Source organism: Euphorbia lathyris, chromosome 5 (genome assembly GCF_963576675.1).
Source record: "Euphorbia lathyris chromosome 5, ddEupLath1.1, whole genome shotgun sequence".
NCBI lineage: Eukaryota > Viridiplantae > Streptophyta > Magnoliopsida > Malpighiales > Euphorbiaceae > Euphorbia > Euphorbia lathyris.
Window position 1 is genome coordinate 10,793,560 of NC_088914.1, and position 22,740 is coordinate 10,816,299.

The following is a 22,740-nucleotide window of genomic DNA, read 5'->3' on the forward strand; positions in this document are numbered from 1 at the left end:
ATATAGTTATACATAAAATTACTCTTATATCATTTCATTTGTACGAATAAAATAAAAGAGAAAGGGTAATTTTGGAAGAAAAATACATGTACCATGATTCTCCTCCAATTTAGAGTATAAGGAAAATTACTCAAAATTCACTCTCACCTACCTTCACATACAATCCTCCAATCTTTAAGGAATTCTCATGTATATCCTAAGAATTTTGCATAAATTAATGTTCTGATCCGAAACCGCACTAGTACAGAAATGCTCACTTGTGTCGCACCTCTTGTGTCGCGCCTGAAGAGAATGCGACACAACAGAGCAACTAGTGTCGCGCGTTCTTTAAACGCGACACAACTAAGTATTCTGTGTCATCACTTGTGTCACGCTTGAAGAGCGTGCGTCACAAATGAGTTACTTCTTGTATCGCCTGTCTTTCAGTGCGACACAAGAGTAAGCTTGTGACGCGCTTTTACTAAAATGACACAAGAAGTGTTTTATTTTTGTGACACGCTTTTATAAAAGCGACACAAATAGTGTGTTATCTTTGTGTCGCTCCTTTCTAAAGTGCGACACAACTAATACGAACTACTATTTGAATATAAATATTTTTTCTTAGTTTCTATATATTTCTTAAAAAACTAAAAATTACAAAAATGATGAAAATTAAATATGCTGTATATATATATATAAACTTAAAAACTTATTCAATATAAATTAATTAAAAATAAAATGAACTGAAAAATATATACTTAAAGTGTAAAAATGGAGGATCAGACTTAATTAAAAATAAAATGAACTAAAATATAAATACGGAGGTTGGAACCTCTAACCTGTCAAAACATTAGCTAATATCTTAACAATCTGAGCCATTGTGCATATATAATTGGGGTATTTTGTAATTAATTGGGGTGAATTTATAAATAATAAAAAGTTAAGAATAAATTTGGATTTTAGGGGTAAGGGTTGTCATCTGTGCCGCCTCCCATCTTCTTTTTCTCCTTCTCAGAAGAAAGAAACCCTTCCATGGCTTCGTTTTCCATCTTTGATTACTTCGTTCTCCTTTTCGGCTTCAATATCTCATGTCACCGCGACCTGAATCTGACTCATAGCTCACCGAAGCATTTCCTCGAGACTCGAGTTTCATCTGAGATCGGAATGAAAACGACTAGGATCAAACGCGAATTCTTAGAGAGTGTCGATCTAAGCCTCGGAAGCTTCGGAGTTGAAAATAGAGACGGTAATTTGCTGGAACACCTCTCTTTCTCTCTCTTTCTTATTTTGATTTGTTATCTTGTTTTGATTTTCCTTAAATCGGAACTAAGTTCTGTTTCAGTCAAAAAAGAAGAAAATGAACTCGCATAGCATTCACATATCCAAAGGCAAAGACTAAGTGCAGGAGCAAATGGCTAGCTGCGCAGTGAAAGGAGGTTGTCCCACCAATTACATAGCTATTTCCTTATCCAGTCTCCTTGATTTTGTGCGTTTAACCTTTTCTTATTACTATTTTCAAATTCAACTTTACTCTTCTTTCCTGCTTTTGATTTAGCTGAATTATATATGTCTACCTTCTGCTGTGTGTTTGATTTGACCTAGATTAAGCCTACTTTGATTATGCTCTTTTACCAAGAATGTTGAGATCATGTTGTGTTTCTTTTTTCTACAATTACATGTTTGACGATATGCCTCAATGAACTGGAGGTTTCTTTTTGTAGTTGCTAGTTTTTTCAAATTACAGTTTAGGGTGGACTGTCAGTCTTTTTTCTCCATAAATAAATAATCGAATGACTTGAAGATGTTGTGATGGAAATCCAGAGCAGAGATAAGAGTGCAATTCAGACATGTGCCAGGTAATTTATACAAACGGAGCTTTGGTATGGATCTATATAAGGCGATAAACGAGCTTGTGCTTCGTGTACATCCTGATGAAGATATATATTTGAAGATCAACAACAAAGTTCCTGGTCTTGGAATGAGATTAGATTGCAGTGACCTGAATTTGTTATACCGAGCAACGTAAGTTAATGGAAAAGATGATTGAATATTGTTCAACTTCATTGTAATGATCTTATTAAGTTGTTTATTATGTTTGAATAATGAAGGTATAGGAAAAAAAAGTAGTAGATGCATATGAGAGTCTGCTACTAGATGTAATAGAAGGAGAAAGAAGTTTGTTTATTAGAAGTGATGAGCTAGATGCAGCATGGTCACTATTTACACCATTGAAAAAGAAGGTTGGTTCTCATTATCTTGCTGCAAAACACAACGTTGGATGGGGAGATGTTAGCATATGCTCTAAATTTTTCATCTTACAAATTAAATAAATATTATTTATTTATTATTGGGCTAAACAATTTATTTCTCTGGTTATTAAAGTTTGTAAATTATGCAAGGTGCTTGAAAATTGTACTAATGTCCCATTTTTTATTTGCTCTTATTCCAGGAAACAATGTGGATGCCCAGCCACATTGTTGCTAAGGAGGAATGTGGAAATATTTTAGGTGTTGTTCCGCTCTATTTTTTAGGTGGAAATATTTATGGTATTGTATATTTTAGCAATTCAAATGCATGCTACATGAGCTGTGAATTAGAATCTAATTGCATTATCATATTAGAATCTATAGCATTCACATTAATGTATTATTAGATCGAAATTCCATGCAAACTATTTGGTATATTTTCAAGCTACCCAATTATACATATGTATATGAAAATTCTCCATTTCATATAGGTTTAACGTTTAAAAGAGGTACCAATTTAGACCTCGATAACGGAACGAGACACGATGTTGATATTACTCTGTTAAGTTTTGTCAATTATACGTGGAGGGAAAGTCAAAACTTAACGGAGTAATAAGAATGACGTGTCCAATCCGTTCTTGAGCCCTAGATTGATACTTTTTTAAACGTTAAGCCTATATTGATACTATTTTGTACATGGTTCTAAATTTATTTCTACAAAAACCATAGGCCTAGTTTGTTACCTTATCCCTTATGAGTGTGTAATTACTGTTAAATAATTTTCAATGAATATAAAAGAGACTAATAAAGTAAAAATACTAGCTAGCCATGATTGTTAATACAATGTACGTGTAATTACTGGTAATATTTATGTTTGATTATAGTTCAATATTAGAGCTCCATTCAATCCAAAAAAAATATATATTTTTTTAAAAAATATCAATATTTTGCGTCGCGCGTGAGGAAGGAGCGATACAAAGTGTACCAGATTAATCAGGGAGCTTGTGTCGCGCACCCTTGGAGCGCGTCACAAGAGTTATCGCTTTATTGTATTGCGCGTTTAACAAGTGCGACACAACAAATGAGTAGCTTGTGTCGCTCTCAAGAGCGATGCAAAGTTCTTGTGTCGCACCCTTGTTGTGTCGCACAAAAGTGCGACACAACAACATGAAAAAGTGCGACACAAGTAAGCATTTCTGTACTAGTGCCGACACTTGCACTATTTTGTAGTTAGCTCAGGATATGAAAGTTTTGTTTATCCCATTTGGTAATTCATCAGCTCATAATGGCCTTAATAGTTAGGGACAATTACAGGATAATTATAAATAGACTCAATATTTTCAAGTCTCTTGTGTTGGTACCAGAAATTCTAACAATGTCAAATAAACAGTTTTTATATGAATAGACACATCCTTGTAAAAAAGGGAATGAAATAACTGTTTGACAAAACAATATTCAAAAATATGAATTTCTGATATTAAAAATACTATATAGGAGAAAAGCCATATATATATATATGGTGAATTGTACAAGGAAAAACAAAATATGATTTTTTTGTAATTTCTTCTAATAGTTATATGCATGTTCATCCAAAAGACCGACCAGATCTAAATCATTTGTAATTACATGAGCCCTTTTATGATATTTTAATATCAAATGATAAAATCACATTGAATGGATGATTTTTTTTTTGTAAATCCCAAGATTACGGGTCTTATACATGCGTTTGTACTAATTCAATAATAATATCATATTATACTTGTCATGCATAAAAATATGAGGGCATAGTAAGCATGCAAGATTTAATGAAAGATTTGTGTCTATGACTTCATCTTTCACAGTTTATTAGATTTATCATAATAACATGTAATAATATTCATAGCACTTTATAAGAGTGAGGGATCTCAATTTTCTTTAATTAAAAATGGAATAAGAAAGGGGAGGAAACTTATCTTTTTCATCATAAAATTCCAGATTTAATGTAGAAAACTCTTTCCCACCAATATATGGAGAACTGTATCTTTGGATAGATTTGTTGTACTGATTGAGCCAAAGTTTGAGATTGTGATTTCTATTCTGTTGACTCCATTGTTTTGTTCTTTGTGAAACTCTATACAATCAAGATTTTGTGATCTTCTGTTTGTTAGAGATCCACGCTCACCGCACCAATTGATAACTCAGGGAAAAATCCTTGATCGGAGCACGTCCCTGTGAGGCGCCGTTGGGATCGGCCGGGGACACTCCGATGCCAAAGTCAGTAATATTTCTGAGAATAAACTGTAAGCACAAAAGTAGAGAATCAGTAAGTGTACCTTTGATCCTAGGAAGCTGGGGTATTTATATAGGTTTCTGTAACCTTCAACATTAATGGGGAAGCATGTGAAGAGTCGTGTCATTACTCATCTTTAATTGCTATCAATTCTCCATTAATCCCAGCATTTAGCATCAAAACCCTCAGAGTTGAGGTATTCGAACAGTCAAGTATTTATTCCCCTTTAATGGCTATTAATTGCCATTTAATTGTATTTATTCCCATTCATGGATGGTAATAAAGGCGCATTTTCGTATTCTTTGATCCGTCAAGGCGTATGTACGCTCTCCTTGAGAGCTATGGCGGGTCTCCACTACTCGCTCTCATCGGGCGTATCTCGTTATGGCGTATCTCGCCATGGTCCACGTGATGTGGCATAATGCTAGAAACTCCTTCCTTTTCTTCATTATTTGTATATTCACCCCTGCATTAATCTTGTATAAATATCTATTTTAGAAGGAATAATGGTTTGCCATTATTTCTATTAATTTTCCCTTATTCCTTATTCAAGAATAATTTGGGTTGTTATCAAAATTTAATTTGTTTGGATTTAATGTTATAAAGTAATATATATATATATATATATATATATATATATATATATATATATATATATATATAGTTTTTGGGTTGTTTGGGTTATATTAGCTATTATTAGGTGAAACCATTTTGGGATAAATGATATTCTCTTATTTTGGGACTTTTGCCCATTATTTTTACATAGCTTTAACTAGAATAAAAAATGTATTATATTTAGTATTCTTTCTCATTTTCTTTATTATATCATATAGTATTTCTTACTCATTTTTATCTATAGATATATCCTTATTTTTAGATAAAACTACGTATATATACGTATTTCTATTTTATTTTTCTATATATGTATATATTTTAAATATATTTGATTGGGTAAATTTGGCCTTGATTTGTTAATTATTGTAATGATGTTCAAGTAAAGGCTAATTGAGTGAAAATGGGAAAATAAAAGACAAAAAGAGATTTCAAGTTGTTTGTTTAAATTAAAAACTTTTCTAGATATTCCTAAAGTGTAAATAACGTTTTTTTGTCATTTTTAAACCATTTCCAAAATATCACGTGTTGAAACCTTAAATCCGTTCCAACGGCGGATTGAGCGAACATTGTAATTAAAATCGTTTTCTATTTGTAAATAATAGAGTTTTGAATCGTTTTCTTGTCTAAATGATTTTGTGCAAAAATAAATGGACTTGTATGCTTAACCACGTTTTTTTGTTAAAACTTCTTATCTCACGTTTTCAAACGCTCGAGTCGTTCCAACGACGATTCGAGTCGATGTCATGTAAATTAACGGGGTTTTGAAACGTACCTAAATCGTTCCAACGACGATTAAGGTACGAATCATGTAAATAAACTCGTTTTTGGGGAATGAGATTAGCTTAGAATTAGTGTATAGTCTAAAGCATAAAATCACACTGTGAATAAATCAATTATTTCTTCTCCCCCTCTCTCTCCTATGTATTTTTAATTTATGCAAAATGGGTGATTCTTTACTAAAATGGCTTTTAATGACATGCTCAAAACGGGTTTCAAAGCGAGAAAGAAAAGGTTTCAAATGAATTTTAAACTTAAAGAAATATGCGATTAGTCCGTTATCGCCTAACACGCTGAGTAGGAGGCCGGTGGTTCATAACCGGGCGATGTCGGGGTGCCTAGTAGCCTTTCTCCGGAAAGGAGCTAGCCTTCTCGGCTCGTACCTAAGTTTCCCGAACCCTCACCGGTCTCCCGCAAGGGATCGGTGTTCATTTTCCCATTCGTGGGTGGCGACTCTTCCATACTCCGAGCTCTGGTCCTGCCGAGCAGCTTAATTCCACGATTGGTTGCTTTCGGCGCCAATCACTGCTTACGTCGCCATGAGGTGTCCACCCCCCGGTCCGCCCGGGCGAGGCCGTCGGCACCTTGTCTAACAAGTGGCGACTCTGCTGGGGAAGCGAGAAATTTGATTCCGGAAGGCATGTATTAAGCCCTTAACGGGGACGGATCATATTATTTCTTTTCGTATGCATTCATAAGCATTATTGCAAACCTTTTGGGTAATTTCCGCGAAACCTTTGGCGAGAGTCCATTCGTCGCTCGAAAGAGGCTAGTGTAAGTTCCCCCTTACAGTAAGGCGCCAAAGGGTCCCCATCCATTCGTTAGGGGCGAATCTGTGCGGTCCTGTGAGGTCCCGCGATCAGCCGTGTCAACATATAGTAGCCTTAGAAGTTGCCATAGGATTACCCGTTACTATTTTTGATGTGATAAATGAATCAGTTCGTGTTTTCAAATTGCCATGATACGTGTCTAATCCTAAAACTACGTAAAGAAAATGAGACGATACGTTAATGTATACTCTTGAACCGATATATAAACTACCCCAAAACATCGAAACGATTCGAACTAAAGACGACTTAGTCATCTCGCATGAATGAACTTGTGCGACCCGCCTGGTCCCTTTCCGTGTCCCGAAGAAGGCACATGTTCAGGAAATGCGTTATGACGTAAGCACGTATTAGTGTGAATCAGTTTGGTATTAAGGATAGTTATATCTCGATTCAAAAGACTATATTAACGATAGTCGTTATTCACATTCTTTAAATACGTTGGGATAAAGCGAAATCATGACAAAACGAAAACAAAGAACATTTCTGTTTTGAATGACCCCATTATAACGTAAAGAGTTTTGCAAACGTGGCCCGTCCCTTCCGAATAAAAAGTGAGCTCTTACGTTACGCCTTGTGTTGTTCTTAAGAGAAATGGATGTATCCGCAAAAGTGACTAAGAAAAACAAAAACAAACAAACGACCAAAATCATTCCGTATCTACGATATATGTCTATCCCGAGGGTAGTTAAAGAAAATGAACCAATGCCGTTAAATACGTGCCTCGAACTGGTATATACGCCGTTTAAAATCACGAAGCCGACTTAAGCTAAGAAATCGCATTATCGCACCATATGGACGAGACTGTGGGTTTGCCTAATGGCTCGATCATTTCGACCGTTACCAAAACTACAAGAAGTATGGCCCGACATGCGGTTTGCTTAACTCGTGCCTAAATGAAAAAGAACGGTAATATCACTGCTTCGAATAAGCATGCGATTAAACGAAACGTTGATTTTCTATAACCACGCTAGGATGATATATCCCATAAATTGGAAGAAATAAAGAGTTGTTATTAGCCGAAAGATTATCGTGCGCTCAAATAAGACTCGCCGTCTTTTCACATAGCTAAAACGAGCAAGCGGATTCTTGACGCTAAAAACAAACACGTTACGCGATGAGTCCGTTCCCTAAAATAAGATCCAAAAAAAGTGATTTCATCACTAAATAAACACGTGGTTGCGTCTCTCGATAGATCCAAAAGATCCCGTCGTAATCCAAAAATCGAGACACGAACCCACGCGAATAAAAGGGAACGAGTCATTGTCAATAACGAATGATTGAACTAAAAAGAATAACTCGTACCACGTCTAAGATCCGAGATGCGCTCAAAGGGTGTCAAAACCCGAACTAATGCGTCTCGCGAAATAACAAAAGACGAGTTATTCGAAAGGACAATCCATTCGGTCGATATCTTAGTCACTGGATGTTGATACGTCAAAACGAACTGTATTGTCTGATGGATGATTTACTTTTTTCCGCAATAATCATCGGCATCACGCGTCCCCTGGACCGCAATGTGAGCCCCAAACCAAAATCCTAGGAAAGAGACTTGGACCGTCGAGTGTGTGGAGGAATAAGGGTGGAAGAGAGATGTTGTGATACGTGTAATTAGACTAACGTTTGTTCTTCTTATCTTATATATCTGTAAATAAATAAACGCACACACCACGAATCATGCATATAAAATCATGCATACATACTAATGGATGCCGTTCGCGCAGACTTCATTAAGCGGTTGTGGTTTTGCGAGAGTAGCCGGCTAGTCAGGCAGTTTTATCAGCTACAGATTGACAGTTTCGAATCGAGAGTAGTGGCTTCCGAATCATCTTCGTTCAAGTCAGCTCGGTATTCTGTCAGTATGTCTACACCGGATGAGAGGATTCCTGGGTTAGAAAGAGTCGTAAACAATATCAGCGATCAGTTGACTACAATTTTAGACCAGCTAACTGGGCTGGCACTGAAGGATAACAAGAGTGGGAGTAAGCGTACTCAGAATGATGTGAACACTGGTCCCCGCTTTGGGAACGAGGATGACTATCAGGATTACATCCAGAAACATCTTAAGAAGGAGAAAGTTAAAGGAGAGGAATGGAAGCAGCACATCACTCAGGAGGTGCAAGATTTGCATGGAGGAAGCTCCGGGGGTCAGGATTTTTATGATTTGAAGAACTGTTTATCGGCAACGGCTTTGCCTTTGAAATTCTGGATCCCGGACATGGAGAAGTTCGATGGAACAGGGGATCCTACCGCTCACATGAATCGGTATGTTGCTGTGATGAAGCACATGATCTTGATTGAGGAGCAAGTCTTGGGGCTGTTTAATGCTTATCTGGAGGGAGCTGCCCTCATGTGGTTTCATGCGTTGCCGTTGGTAAAAAAGAGAAATTGGAAGGAACTAGCAAAGGCATTCATTACCCGATATAGCTTCAACACTATGTTGGAGGTTACTTTGAAGGAGCTAGAGAGCACCAAGCAGCAAACGGGGGAGTCCTTGTTTGACTTTGTGGGCAGGTGGAGAGCCAAGGCGGCAGTTATGAAGCAGGAGCCGCTTGAGCAGGATCAGATCCGAATGGTAATTGGCAACACGTTGCCGTATATTAAGGAAGAGCTGCGGTATGTGCCTTTCACCAATTTCAATCAAAAGTACTACTACGCCTTGACAGTTGATAAAGAGCCGAAAATACCTCAAACTAAGCGGAGGAAGTTGGTGGAAGGTGCCGGAGGGCCAAGTGCTCACATAGAACCCGTCATAGTAGGAGTGCTTGAACTCAATGCCATTAAGAAAACTAGCCATGGGATGATTGCAGTCAGATCTGGGCTGGAGGAAAATTTTTGTGGTGGGGTCATTCTGTGAATTTAAGGAGGAGTTGTTGGACTCCGATGAGAAGAGGAACGTGGGAAATGGTTTGTACGTGTCTGTTTTGGAGGAAGAGCCAACGGAAGAAGTGATGGATGATATAACTAAAACTGACGAAACCAAGTGGGTATCATCTCGGAGGATCATGCCGGTCTTGAAATTGTTCAGTGGGATAGAAGACCCCGAAGCTAATTTGTATGAATATGTGTGTGCTATGTTTGGGGGGCCATACAAAGTAGAAGAAGTCGCTCCATGGTTCTATCTTTCGCTGATGGGCGAACCTTTGAAGTGGTTTCGATCGCTACCTAGCTCGACTAAGCATGATTGGTCACTAATGTCAAGCTTGTTTTTGATGAAATATCGAAAAGCCAAAACAAAGGCATGGGAACATAGCGCGATGCAAATTGGGCCTATCAAACGTTCGTTTCCGACTGTCAGCAAGTATAATGAAGGGAAGGACCCCATGGAGCACCTGCATTTTTATCTGTCGGCTATGGGTCCTCTAGGTTTCAAAGAGGAGGAGATTACGAGCTTGTTTTGCAACTCATTGGCAGGAGAGTCACTAGTGTGGTACATGTCTCTTCCAATGCACGTTAAAGCAGATTGGGCAAAAATGACTAAGAGATTCATCAAGAAATACGCCGCATGGGAATGTCCAGAGGAAATGCATGCGTTACCCAAAGAGGAGACACCTGGGGCAGTAATAGCCATGTCTAAGTACAAGGGAGATGAGAACCCCATTGATCACATAAACCGTTTCCGTGCCTACATGTTTGACGCGGGACTCTACCGAAGTGAGTTGGTCCAGCATTTTCCAAAGACACTCATAGGAGAAGCTTTGATGTGGCACCGAATGCTCTCGGCAAAGAAAAAAGGGGACTGGGGATCCCTCATGGAGGCCTTTGTGTAGAGGTATGAGATGTACATTCCGTGGATAGGGTCGTTGGAAGATTTAGAAAGGATCAAGCAATTTCCCGAGGAAGCATTCGTGGACTATGCTAGAAGATGGAGGTTCAAGTATGCCTCATGTCGGGTCACTTTGAGCGATCAGGAGCAACTCTTGTGCATCCGAAAGGGTGCTATGCCCCTCGTGGCTAGAAGAATGAATGGAGTGTTCCTCAAGGACTATGAAGAACTGGTAGGCTGGGCTCGGTATGGATCGTCGGACCCTTCCTACATAAATCCGAACGTCCCTCACATAATGGATCTGATGGTCATGGACATTTGGGGAAGTTCCTCCGACGAGGAAGGTATCAATCAGAGAGCTCCGATCAATATCTAGGATGAGTCTGATGATGAGCTGGAAATGGCTGTGGGGACCGAAGGAAAAATTCTACCGGGCTTTGAGATCTTCAATGATGTTACCAACCGGGGCACAGGAGAGGCAAGCTGCTTCGTCGAGGAGATCATGATGTTAGATCTGAATGCCGAGGAACATGTCATCACTATGGAAGCCACTGTGGGAGCGGTGGATGAACTCGGTACCTCCAAGGCCTATGAGAAACCCGAGAACCCCGATGATGATAATTGTATTACTGCTTTATTCGAATCCGATGATGTACTCGCCAATACTATCAATGAAATGAATTCTGATTTTGCTTACTTGCTTGATGTTGATTCTGATCATTCCATGCATTCTCATTCATATAACATGCCTACATTTGAAATCAATACAATAGAAATGTCAACTTTCAATCTTGGCACGGATGAAAATCCTAAACTTATACAAATTGCTCAAGAATTAACTACTGAAGAGAGGAAAGAATTTGAGAGAATAATTAAAAAAATACGAAATAGTGTTTGCTTGGACATATAAAGACATGCCAGGAATCGATCAATCAATCGTAACTCACCGTATTCCAACATACCCCGATACTAAGCCCGTGAAACAGAAACTTCGACGCATGAGGCCGGAATGGGCGGATAAGATCAGAGAGGAAGTGAAGAAACAGTTAGAAGCAGGGTTCATCGAAGTAATTGACTATCCCCCTTGGGTCGCAAATGTAGTGCCAATCGCAAAGAAGGACGGTAAAGTGAGAATGCGTCGATTATAGAGATCTCAATAAGGCTTGCCCCAAAGATGAATTCACATTGCCTCACATCGACGTATTAATCGACAGTGCAGCATCGAGCGTCTTGCACACGAATGTTGACGGCTTCATGGGCTACATGCAAGTTCAGATGGCAGAAAAGCACAAGGCAAAGACCTCGTTCACAACTGAGTGGGGAACGTACTGCTATAGGGTAATGCCGTTTGGTTTGAAAAATGCCGGGGCAACTTATCAACGGATGGCTACGGCACTGTTCCATGATATGATACACAAAGAGGTGGAAGTTTATGTGGACGACATGATGGTCAAGTCAGAGACAAGAGAGGGGCATTTCCCTGCACTAGAGAAGTTCTTGGCCCGAATCGCAGAATTCAAGCTAAGGTTGAACCCGAAAAAGTGCTTCTTTGGTGTTTCATTGGGGAAAATCTTAGTCTACGTGATCAGTAACAAGGGGATCGAGGTGGATCCCGACAAGGTAAAGGCCATACAGGAAATGCCGGCACTAAGAAATGAGAAAGAAGTGAGAGGATTTCTGGGGCAGGTTCAGTATATCAGTCGGTTTATAGCACGACTCACTGTGATCTGTGAGCCGGTCTTTAAGCTGCTACGGAAAGATCAACCCACGGTTTGGAATGATAAGTGCCAGCAAGCATTGGAGAGTGTCTGGAACTATTTGTCTAATCCATCGGTTTTAAGACCGCCTAAACTTGGAAAACCGCTTCTCCTCTATGTAGCAATCGAGGAGCGATCTATTGGGGCAATGCTGGCCCAAGAAGGGGACACCGGTGTGGAGCACACGGTGTATTATCTGAGTAAGAAGTTCTTGGAATACGAGCTTAAGTATAACATGATCGAAAAGACGTGTGTGGCAGCAGTATGGCTAACAAAGAAACTACGATACTATTTTCAATCTTACAAAGTGATCATTATTTCATGGATGGATCCCGTAAAGTATATGTACCAAACTCTGTCTCTAACAGGGAAGCTAGCCCGATGGTTGTTGCTCTTGTCCGAATTTGACATCGAATATGTAACGAAAAAGGTTATTAAGGGGAGAGCCGTAGCGGAATTTCTGGCCAATCAGCCTCTAAGTGCGGAAGAGGAAGAGATAAACTATGATTTCCCCGATGAGCACTTGAACGCAATCGAAGTTATACCGTGGAAAATGTTATTCGATGGAGCGGTTAACTCAAATGGAGCCGGAGTAGGAGTGCTACTTATCTCACCAGAAGGAGAAAGGGTCCCAATGGCAAAGAAGTTATCCTTCCCTCTCACCAATAATATGGCCGAGTATGAAGCGTGCATCTACGGGTTAGAGTCGTTAGCAGCGCTGGGAGCATCATATGTTGAAATTTGGGGCGACTCGAAACTGATTATCGAACAAGCACAGGGAAACTGGGAAGTAAGGGAAGAAATGTTGCATCCATACCTAGACCAATTGGAGGGATTGGCGCAGAGATTCAACGAGTGTCGTTTTTATCACATTCCTCGAGCACAAAACCAGGCAGCGGATGCTTTGGCCACTTTGGTGTCAGTATGGGATAACCCTCGGAATCTTGCCTCGAAGCCTTTGGTGCCGAGGAGGTCCCACAAACCTTGCTATGAAGACGTAATGCTGTTGGGAGCAGATGAAAAGCCTTGGTATTTCGATATCGTAAACTTTATGAAAAGTGGAACATACCCGGCAGAATCAGAACTTAGGGACCAGGCTGTGATCAGAAGGTTAGCTCAGCAATTTGTCATCCACAATGACTTGCTTTACAAAAGACAAGTCGATGGTTTACAATTGAGGTGCTTGGATGAGGGAGAAGCCCGTGAGGCAATGGAGTCAGTACACTCGAGAATTTGTGGAGCCCATATGGGAGGAGCAGTATTGGCAAAGAAAATCGTAAGGCAAGGCTTCTATTGGCTCACCATGGAAAGAGATTGTAACGAATATACGAAGAAATGCCATGATTGTCAAATCCATGGAGATTATAATCACTTACCAGCTATGAAACTGCACGTGTTAGCACCCATTTGGCCGTTTGCGGCTTGGGGCATTGATATCATCGGGGAGGTGAGGCCTAATGCGTCGAACGGACACAAATTCATTGCAGTCGCCATTGATTACTTCACCAAGTGGGTAGAGGCAGAATCGTTTAGCAAGTTGGGGTCTAAGCAGATGAGGAAGTTCATTGAAAAGCACTTGATCACTAGGTTCGGAGTGCCTCATCACATGATCACGGATAATGGGGTCCAGTTTCAGGGAGAGGTGAGAAGTCTCTTCCAAGAGTACGACATTGAGCATCATAGGTCTTCTCTGTATCGCCTGCAAGCTAATGGTGCAGGAGAGGCGGCTAATAAGAACCTTAAGAGGATCCTCGTAAAGACAGTGGAGTCGCATCGGAATTGGCACCAGCAGCTTCCGCTCGCTTTATGGGCTTATCGCACGATGGTTAGAACGTCAACTAGGGCAACGCCGTTCTCCTTGGTATATGGTGCAGAAGCCGTTCTCCCAATTAAGGTTGAAAAGCGATCATTGAGAATCACAGTAGAAGCAGAGATTCCCGAGACGGAATGGGTGAAGAAGCGATGTGAGCAGTTGACATTGGTAGACGAGAAAAGGATGGAGGCTCTTTATCATGTGCAGTTATATCAGAGAAGGATGGCCCGAGCCTTCAACAAAAAGGTCAAGGCCAGCCCTATCAAAGAGGGGGATATGGTGTTGAAACAGATCCGAATGACGCACACTGACCCTAGGGGCAAGTTTAGACCAAACTGGGAAGGAGCGTTCTTCGTGAAGAAGATCCTAAGCAAAGGGGCGATGAAGCTTACTACTATGGACGACATGGAGTTCTCCGAACCTACCAATCTGGATAGGCTTAAGAAATACTTTTCGTAAAAAAAAAGGAAAGAAAGAAATAAAAATTCCCGATAGGTTGAAAACCCGCAAAGGGCGACCTATGCAACAATAAGGGACATCCCAATGGGTGAAAACCCGAAAGGGCACTCGTTTGAAAATTCCGGGATAATAAAAGGAGAGTTGAAAAATCGCTGGGATCTGAAAACCGAAAAAAGGCGGATCCTGGTAACAGTGGTTATATTTTGAGCAATTATGAAAATAATGTATAAGCGGCTAAGTATTTTTATTGTTTGTAAATAAATAAAGGCATGAATATATTTGAAGAGAATGATTGGAATCATTATAATCTAGTGAATGCATTGTATTATGAATCATGAGTTATACATTTCCTACCTCTTTCACATAAAAAGCCTACGTCCAATCCACCTCTCTCCCTATATACAAGCTATACATCGGGGTAATATTAATGAGAAAACTACAAATAATGAGCTAATAAGGAGGAAGATCCCAGAAGTCCTCAAAGTCCCTCAGACGAGAAGCCCGCTTCGCAGATAAGGCCTCCTCAGCAACCCGACGACCCTCCTCGGTGGCAAGACGCCTCTTGTTCTCCACTCGCGTCATCTCCTCTGCGGCAAGACGCCCCTCGGTCTCCACTCGCATCATCTCCGACCAGTGAGCATTTCTCTCTCGATAGACATGCCCAACCCTAGCATCGGCATCCCGCTGCGACTCACTGAACCGCTGATCATTCGCATGAAGATCGCTCTGCAAACAAAAAAAAAGAAGGAAAAAAAACATCAAAACAGACAACAACAGAAGTCATACATACATATGTGCATCACACGCATACATTTCATTACACTAAAACAGAATAAGAATACTCACCAGGTGGCCGGCACAGCGCAGGTTGAGCTGCTCTCTGAAATAACCAGACAATCTCATGTAATCGGTACACGTCTCCCTCGAAGTATGGAGGGCATCAGGAGGCTCGAACAGCATCCTCGAGGTAAAAACGGAAGGGGCTGTCTCAACGCCGGAGTAAGCTACGCCCGCCTCGCCATAATGAACCGTCGAGAAATCTCTCTCTGGGATCGGGAAGGGTGTGCCAAGGCGGAGCTGCTCTGGTCGGGCAGCGCCGGAGGACTCGCCCGCATGATAAGAAGCCTCACTCGCGGATGTCCGGGCTCGGGTGCCATCGAAAAAGTCCGACGTCCGAGCACTCCTCAAGGAACCCTCCTGCAAATAAAGGCAAAATGAATACACCTAACTACCTCATAAACGAAGAATAAATAAGTCAGGCACTCACCGGAACCTCCTCTGATCCAAAGACTCCAGCGACGGCCGCCGCCGAGAACATGTAATCCACAGGGTCCACGTCTATCGCAACCTCGGAGGGATCCAACGGAGTCAACAATGTCGATAAATAATGGGCACGACCCCCCGTGTGGTCCCACATGTCTCGAGCCGCAAATCAATGAGTCAGCTCACTGCGTATCTCCTGCAGGGACATGATCCTCACCGCAAAAATGGACACAGGAATCTCACCGGGTGTCCAATGTGTGGCGCTAACCCCGGTAAAGCTCCGGTCGCCCAAATACCATGCTCGCACACACGGGCCAGTGAGCACACACTGCTACCCCTGAATGCGGGTGACGTAAGCATAATCGGGACCAAAGTCGAGGTCATCCCATTTGAATGAAATCTGAAAAAATAAAAGAAAAGTCAGACGAGATCAGACGAAAATCCAGCATAGTTAGGAGACGTTCACTTGTCCCAAGCTCAGCGTGTCGATCCATAATAGGAGTCGTGCCACCGTCCGGCTCTTCTCGTCGTGCAGATTAAAGTCGCTCCACCTCGCCATAAGTGGAAGCCTAACCGCGCGCGGCCTACTCCTGCGAGCGCTCGGAAGAATCCGCCTCTCATAGGCCCAAACCTGCTAGTAGAAACTGATGTCAGAAGCAGAAATCGTGAGAAGAATAAAGAGACAAGCCAATGATAGAGGGCGTACCAGGAGGGCAAAGGTGTAACCACCGAAATCCTTGCGCTTCCGGCAAGTCAAGTCTAGGAATTTATATAAAAAAGCCAAGCCGGCTCCTACCCAATCGTAGGATGGCACCGCATCCAAATCACGGAAAGCCTGGATGAGACCCGCATGTATGGTTCCGCTCTTAGTGCGGAAGATCGTCTCGCCTAAAGCGTACAGAAGGAAGCTGCGAGTGGCCTGATCCGTGTCATCTCGGTCACAGAAGTCCCTGCGACTCAATAATCCAAAGGTGGTAACAAACTTCACCGGGGTGGACTTGACACCTGTATAGACTCCGGGTCCGATCAGAGCAGATATCTCAGCACGGTCAACCCGAGGACGCACCATGTCGAAGAAAAATGGGACCGGGATGCCGCTACCCCGTAATCCGGTCAGCAGTGAGAAGTCGTGGGGCGAGATCGTCATCTCCCCAAATGAGAAGTGGAAGGTGTGGGTCGAGTCTACCCATCTCTCGCATAAGGCACGCAGGCCGAACCGGTCGCACACTCCGTTGGCGCGAGGCAGCGCCAGGATGAAAGGCTCGAAGCCCAACTCTCGTACCCAGGCTTTAGCCGCCGGGCTAAGCATGGCATGCCAGGTATGAATGTCCTCGGTGGTCCCTGAAATGCCAATGACCTGGAAGGAACGGGACGGGTAAGGCAGGGGGCCAAACTAAAGTCATTACTCCTAGAGAACCTCGCTTCTATTCATACGTCTAATAAAAGTTTGTTAGCCTGGTTATTCTTTAGCTTATGTTTAAATCTAACCTAGAAGTTCCTGTCAGTTAGGATCGTTACTCTTTGAGATTTCATTCGTAGGATCATTTGTACAGGATTTGATTAATTCATTATTCTTTGGTGTTCCACTCTCCCGCGTGCTTGCGAGGGGTTTAATCCGATTCTAACTTGGGTTAAAAGCGTTTAATTTAATTATTTACGTTTTTACTATTCACGTGCATTATTCACGTTTTTACTATTCATGTGCACTATTCACGTTTTTACTATTCACATGCATTATTCAAGTTTTTACTATTCACGTGCACTATTCACGTTTTTTGCGGTTAGCATGCATTATTCATGTTTTTACTATTCACGTGCATTATTCATGTTTTTACTATTCACGTGCATTATTCACGTTTTTACTGTTGGCATGCATTGTCCGTATTTTTACTATTCATATGTATATAGTTCACATTCTTTCAACAAACAAAAGCATAAAGCATTGTTCACGTGCATAAAAATTCGCGTTTTCTAACTAAAAGTCTTCTAAGCAGCCTAAAGGTTAGCATGCAAACGACGTTCAAAATGGGGCTACTAAGGCCTAGAAGTCTTGTCAAAGGATAAAGATTAAGGGGGTACTTACCGGATTGATGTTGGTCCGGCTCAGATGAGAAGCAGGATGCTGAAAAGGAGCCACTCTAGTCAAGTTCTCAAAACCCGCGTCCATACCCTTCGTGCCATCGTATCTATCCGAACCCATCAGAAGAATGCTCTAAGTTTAGTGCTAGAGAGAGAGAGAAGAGAGAAAAGGTGTGGGGTTGAAATGAAACCCCACCACCTTATATAGAAGAAGGGAATGGCATTCCCGTAAATAGCGAAAAAGGTACGACGTGACATAAAGGTAAAAAGTAAATAATTAATTACCAGGCGCATAGACCTCCGATTTGCAGTCCGTTTCAGCCTGCGTTTCTGCCAGACGGTGACAAATACCATAAGGATATAGCTCCAGACGGCAACCGAAATTTTACAGAACAGTGGCGCCAGTCAAAATACAGACGACAGTCAACGGAAAAATAATTTTTAGTCTAAAATGTTCCCGACGAAAAGATAAGGACGTTCCTATCAACAAATCAAATACCCGAAACGATAGCTCCAGTAAAAAATACAGACGACAGTGTTTTAAAATTCAGAACTGCTAGAGAGAGCCATTTTACCTACGGTCGATTTAGAGACCAGGGTTGCTATTGAGCCATTTTACCCGCGGTCGTGGACCAGGGTTGCTTTTGAGCCGTTTTGCCTGCGGTCGATTAAGAGACCAGGGTTGCTTTTGAGCCATTTTACCCACGGTCGTGGACCAGGGTTGCTTTTGAGCCATTTTTGCCTGCGGTCGATTTAGAGACCAGGGTTGCTTTTGAGCCATTTTACCCGCGGTCGTGGACCAGGGTTGCTTTTGAGCCATTTTACCCGCGGTCGTGGACCAGGGTTGCTTTTGAGCCATTTTGCCTGCGGTCGATTTAGAGACCAGGGTTGCTTTTGAGCCATTTTACCCACGGTCATGGACTAGGGTTGCTATTGAGCCATTTTGCCTGCGGTCGATTTAGAGACCAGGGTTGCTTTTGAGCCATTTTACCCACGGTCGTGGACCAGGGTTGCTATTGAGCCATTTTGCCTGCGGTCGATTTGGAGACCAGGGTTGCTTTTGAGCCATTTTACCCGCGGTCATGGACCAGGATCGCTTTTGAGCCATTTTACCCGCGGTCGTGGACCAGGGTTGCTTTTGAGCCATTTTACCCGCGGTCGTGGATCAGGGTTGCTTTTGAGCCATTTTACCCGCGGTCGTGGACCAGGGTTGCTATTGACGGGACAGACAAGGCAAAGATCGAAGACAAGGCCGGAGCATGCGGCATGGAGATCAAGTATTCTTCCTCCTACTCTATACGTGTCTTTTACTTTAATATATTTACATTGCATGTGTTGCGTTAGCAAAAAACGTTTTCAAAACACACACATCACTGTCAAAATAGGAAAGTAGGGGCAACTGTAGACACCGAGTCGGAGGACCTGTGACGAAAACCCATAACAAGACGGTTGAAGCGGTTGGTTCCGATAATTTAAAGAAAAAATAATAATAAAAGTCATGAGAGGATCTGTAGGGGTTGCGATCGTCAAGTGAACGGCTCGCGGGTGCTCAGCGGCGTTGGGCGTGCGCCTAGCGGCAGTCGGCACGCGCCTAGCGGCAGTGCGGGGCGCACACCCAGCGGCAGCGGGGCGCGCGCGCCCAACGTCTGTTGGGCGAACGCCCAACGTTAGTTGGGCGCGCGCCCAATAAAGGTTGGGCGTTCGCCTAACACTGGTTGGTCGTAGGCCCAAAATTTTTGGGCGTAGCCCGACACCCGTCGGGCTACGCCCAATTTTTTTTGGGATCCGTGCCTATAAAAGGCACGGATCCCCATACATTTGGAGGGGGACTTTTTGGAGAGCTTCTCACTCTAAGGAAATTTTTAGAGAGAGAAAGTGAATTTTTTGGGAAAAACATTTTTTTTCTAAAAAAATCCAAATTTTCCAAAGTTAAATATTTTACCAAAAACACCGAAAAATCACGATTCGTGGAATCAACCGACTTCAGCTGTCAATACCGATCTTGAGGTATTATCCGAGGACTAGACTCGTTTTATTTATTTCCTTTATTTATTTATTCATTTTATTTATTTACTCTAAAGTTTTATTTATTTAGTTAATTATTTATTTATCACGTTTTATTTATTATTCCGTATTTATTTAATTTTAGTCTCGTGTTAAACAAACGTTTGGTTTTGTTTTTGAAATAAAAAACCTCGTTTTAATATCCCAATATGAACCGTGATCCGACTCAAAGGTAGTTCGGGATTAAAAAACGTTGTAATTATAAGTTTTGAAAATATTTCTAAATAACGTTTAAAAATAAAACGTCGTTTTAGGAGTCTCCGTTATAGACTATGATCCTATTTTGGTAGTTCGGAGGTCCAAAATGATAGAATAGATCTAATCTAAAGCATTTGAATAAATCTGGAAAGTATAGGGACTGTTTCTGATATTCTGTCATTTCTATTACTAACAGCAGATTAGCGACGGATTTTCCGTCGGTAATCTGCTGGAATCCGAAAATCCCCCTTTTAACCCTCTTTTCTCAACTTTTTGATATTTATACTTGTGTACATATGTATTTAATTATGTAATATGTTTATAAAAATTATTTTTAAGTCCTATAACTCTTAATTATGTATTATATAGCTATTTATTCCATATTGAAATTTAATTTGTTTGGATTTAATGTTATAAAGTAATATATGTATATATATATATATATATATAGTTTTTGGGTTGTTTGGGTTATATTAGCTATTATTAGGTGAAACCATTTTGAGATAAATGATATTCTCTTATTTTGGGACTTTTGCCCATTATTTTTACATAGCTTTAACTAGAATAAAAAATGTATTATATTTAGTATTCTTTCTCATTTTCTTTATTATATCATATAGTATTTCTTACTCATTTTTATCTATAGATATATCCTTATTTTTAGATGAAACTACGTATATATACGTATTTCTATTTTATTTTTCTATATATGTATATATTTTAAATATATTTGATTGGGTAAATTTGGCCTTGATTTGTTAATTATTGTAATGATGTTCAAGTAAAGGCTAATTGAGTGAAAAGGGGAAAATAAAAGACAAAAAGAGATTTCAAGTTGTTTGTTTAAATTAAAAACTTTTCTAGATATTCCTAAAGTGTAAATAACGTTTTTTTGTCATTTTTAAACCATTTCCAAAATATCACGTGTTGAAACCTTAAATCCGTTCCAACGGCGGATTGAGCGAACCTTGTAATTAAAATCGTTTTCTATTTGTAAATAATAGAGTTTTGAATCGTTTTCTTGTCTAAATGATTTTGTGCAAAAATAAATGGACTTGTATGCTTAACCACGTTTTTTTTGTTAAAACTTCTTATCTCACGTTTTCAAACGCTCGAGTCGTTCCAACGGCGATTCGAGTCGATGTCATGTAAATTAACGGGGTTTTGAAACGTACCTAAATCGTTCCAACGGCGATTAAGGTACGAATCATGTAAATAAACTCGTTTTGGGGGGAATGAGATTAGCTTAGACTTAGTGTATAGTCTAAAGCATAAAATCACACTGTGAATAAATCAATTATTTCTTCTCCCCCTCTCTCTCCTATGTATTTTTAATTTATGCAAAATGGGTGATTCTTTACTAAAATGGCTTTTAATGACATGCTCAAAACGGGTTTCAAAGCGAGAAAGAAAAGGTTTCAAATGAATTTTAAACTTAAAGAAATATGCGATTAGTCCGTTATCGCCTAACACGCTGAGTAGGAGGCCGGTGGTTCATAACCGGGCGATGTCGGGGTGCCTAGTAGCCTTTCTCCGGAAAGGAGCTAGCCTTCTCGGCTCGTACCTAAGTTTCCCGAACCCTCACCGGTCTCCCGCAAGGGATCGGTGTTCATTTTCCCATTCGTGGGTGGCGACTCTTCCATACTCCGAGCTCTGGTCCTGCCGAGCAGCTTGATTCCATGATTGGTTGCTTTCGGCGCCAATCACCGCTTACGTCGCCATGAGGTGTCCACCCCCCGGTCCGCCCGGGCGAGGCCGTCGGCACCTTGTCTAACAAGAGCGTTGAGTAATCATTTTGTTCAATGGGTCTTATGAGACAGTGTTTTATAAACATGCAAGACAATGTCAAACATTTAATCAGCATAGGATACAGTCAACAAGTATTATAGACAGTAAACACAGTTGATGTAATTGAAGATACATAATAATTAAATACTCAGCATCATATATAAAATACTCAGGTTTGGATAAAAGATGCAAGTATTGAACTGAATTAAAGTAGTCAGTGTATAAAAAAAATGTAGAAACATGGACATAAAGATAAGACTGTGCTAGCCTATTTCTATTTCTTTTTCTTTTGCTTGGACTGACTACTTCTAGGAGCCTCCTACTGAGTTCTAGCTTGTTCTTTCTCCCCCGTTTTGTCAGCATCGGGTGGAGGAGGAATTCTAAAGGAGTCGGTTAAGACTGCGGTGGTCAGTACGCCGGACAGCTCCTTAAGTTTATCGGCACTTTCATTGATGCCGTCGAAAACAATAACGCCTTCATCCAAGACCTCTTTAGGTATACCCAGTTCAGCGGCGCTGAGTAGGCTCAGGATGTAGGCTTGAGACTTACCTACCCAAGTAATTGTATCTGACAGCGCAGCAAACACTTGATGAAATGTCTTCAGCAGGGCTGAGTCATAATATTGACGCTGGATATTATTATGACGCACATAGGTGAAGATCCTTTGGGAGTTGACTAATATCTCATTTTGCTTCATTTGGTCAGTGTCCATCTCTTGCTTATTCAAGTTCAGCAGACGAACTGCTTCGTTAAGTTGCTCCACCGAGCATTAAGAGTAGGAAGCCAGCTAATGGTTGGTCTTGGTTTGCTCAGTGTGAAGCTGGGCAAAGAGCATCTTAA

General features: G+C 41.0%; 1 long non-coding RNA gene across 4 annotated transcripts; it reads left to right on the plus strand.

Moving 5' to 3' along the window:
• The first annotated feature begins 857 nt into the window (after positions 1–857).
• Positions 858–2,673, plus strand: LOC136228733 (uncharacterized). 4 transcript variants are annotated; one of them, XR_010688827.1, is made up of 3 exons: positions 914–1,225; positions 1,311–2,219; positions 2,429–2,673. It is a non-coding gene; the product is annotated as an uncharacterized lncRNA (long non-coding RNA). The 4 variants fall into 4 exon arrangements; XR_010688826.1 differs by having other exon boundaries at positions 918–1,225; positions 1,322–2,219; XR_010688825.1 differs by having other exon boundaries at positions 919–2,001; positions 2,088–2,219.
• Positions 2,674–22,740: the final 20,067 nt, after the last annotated feature.